We start from the raw sequence: 2,837 nt of genomic DNA, 5'->3' as shown, positions 1-2,837 counted from the left end.
CCAGGTATTTAAATTCTAAATCCCAATGAAATACTCAAGTCAGAATGGAATTTTATGGAGGTTTATTTACAATAGAAGGAAGAAATTAAGAATGAGAGAAAGAGAAGAAGAAAAAGGGAAGGATAGCTGCCTCAGCCTGCTCTGAACCCAGCAGGAGTTCAGAAGCCTCAGCCAAGGGGTCTCTCTAGAGGCTAGTAACTCCAGAAAGCCAAGGGAAAGGGAGTCCTAAGGGATGGGCCTTTCCAGAGGCTGTTGCCTCCAGAAAAGCCAAGGAAAGGGGATTCAGCCTAATCACTCACCACATGAGTCTAAGGGAAGCAGTCTCAGGTCTCACGCTGGAGCTCCTGCACAGTCGAGTTCCACCCTCTCACAGGAAGTGATGCAGTTCTTTATGTCACTTCCTGTGTCTTACACGTACCAATGGTGGCTTAAACTTTGCTTTGGATGGCCCAGGGGGTCAGTCAGTTGTTTCTGACATTGAAGTCCAAAGGAGAAGATCCAGGAGCAGTCCTTCAAGAAGCAGTCCAAGAACCAAAGTCTCAGCCTGAAGTGAAAGTGAAGTTCAAAGTCCCTTGGACAGGAAGGTCAGGATGTTTTATAGTCCTTTTCCCACGTCCCTTCCTGTCCCTTCCTCCACTTTACAGGAACCAATTGCAGTCTTTCAATTTGCCTAGCACTGCCCAGGGGTAGGGCAAGTGACTTGTCATCACTCTTACTTGGTTTTAAATAGGAATGCTTAAGTTTTTGAATGATTAACTTAAAATTTGCCGATTGATAGACAAAGAAAGTTTGATTGACTCTTCACAATACAAAGATTTTTTTCCCATTTTAACCACTTCCCTTCATATACTAGATGTATTAATATTGCCTCTGCAGAAGCTTTTCAGTTTTAAGTAATCAAAGTTATCTATTTTACTTCTGTAATTGCCTTAATCTTTTGTTTGGTTAAGAATATATTTCATAGAACAATTAGGTTATACAGTGGCTTGAGTGTCAAATCTGAAATTCTTAGGACCTGGGTTCAAATTTGGCCTCAGACACTTTCTAGCTGTATGACCCTGGGCAAGTCACTTAACCCCAATTGTCTAGCCCTTGCCACTTTCTGACTTAGAATTGATACAAAGATAGAAAATAAAGATGAAAAAAGATAAAGAAAACATTTCCTATCCATAGCTATGAAACACATATGATCTGTTTCTCTTCCAACTTTTTTATAGTATAATTTTTAACATTGAAGCCACATATCCATTTAGAATGTATTGTGGTGTGTGTTGCAAGGCATTGATATAAGCCAAATTTCTACTGATTGCTTTCCATTTTTCCCAAAAGTTTTTTTTTTAATCAAGTAAAGGATTTTTTTCTTGTGTAACTTATTTCCACTTATTCTAACACTGAGTGATTTGAGTTATATTGTTTTTGAATATTGCTTGTCTAGTCTTTTCTCTTAGTTGATTTCTCTATTTTTTAACCAGGTTTTTTTTTCACTTTAAACATTATTTTATTTGGTCATTTCCAAACATTATTCATTAGAAACAAAGATCATTTTCTTTTCCTCCCCCCCCCCTTCCCACCACCTCTCCCATAGCCGATGCACGATTCCACTGGGTATCACATATGTCCTTGATTTGAACCCATTTCCATGTTGTTGGTATTTGCATTAGAGTGTTCATTTAGAGTCTCTCCTTATTCGTATCCCCCTACCCCCTCTAGTCAAGCAATTGCTTTTCCTCGGTGTTTTTACTCCCATAGTTTATCCTCTGCTTGTGGATAGTGTTTTTTAGATCCCTGCAGATTGTTCAGGGACATTGCATTGACACTAATGGAGAAGTCCATTACCTTCAATTGTACCACAGTATATCAGTCTCTGTGTATAATGTTTTCCTGGTTCTGCTCCTCTCACTCTGCATCACTTCTTGGAGGTTGTTCCAGTCTCCATGGAATTCCTCCACTTTATTATTCCTTTTAGCACAATAGTATTCCATCACCAACATATACCACAATTTGTTCAGCCATTCCCCAATTGAAGGGCATCCCCTCGTTTTCCAATTTTTGGCCACCACAAAGAGTGCAGCTATGAATATTCTTGTACAAGTATTTTTACTTATTGTCTCTTTGGGGTACAAACCCAGCAGTGCTATGGCTGGATCAAAGGGCGGACAGTCTTTTATCACCCTTTGGGCATAGTTCCAAATTGCCCTCCAGAATGGTTGGATAAATTCACAACTCCACCAGCAATGAATTAATGTCCCTACTTTGCCACATCCCCTCCAGCATTCATTACTTTCCTTTGCTGTCATGTTAGCCATTCTGCTAGATGTGAGGTGATACCTCAGAGTTGTTTTGATTTGCATCTCTCTGATTATCAGAGATTTAGAACACTTCTTCATGTGCTTATTAATAGTTTTGATTTCTTTGGCTGAGAACTGCCTGTTCATGTCCCTTGCCCATTTATCAATTGGAGAATGGCTACCAGGTGTTTTTTATAACTACTGCTTTATAATTTACATTGAGGTCTGGACATGCTAGTCCCATTTTATTCTTACTTTGTTTCATCATTGGTATTCTCAATCTTCTGCTTTTCCAAATTAATCTTGTTATTTTATCAAGCTCAATAAAGCAACTCCTTGGTAATTTAATTGGCATAGTATTAAAGGTGTAATTTTGGTAGTATTGTCATTTTTATTATATTGGCATAGCCTAGCCATGAGCTCTAAATATTCCTCCCTATTTAAGTGATTCTTATTTCTTTAAAGTATGCTTTATAATTGAGTCTACATAAGTCTTTTGTGCACTTTGGGAGGTTGATATTTAGAGATTTAATGTATTTTGTAGTTATT

This window comes from Monodelphis domestica, chromosome 4 (genome assembly GCF_027887165.1).
Source record: "Monodelphis domestica isolate mMonDom1 chromosome 4, mMonDom1.pri, whole genome shotgun sequence".
Taxonomy (NCBI): Eukaryota; Metazoa; Chordata; class Mammalia; order Didelphimorphia; family Didelphidae; genus Monodelphis; species Monodelphis domestica.
Note: the sequence above shows the minus strand (reverse complement) of the source record.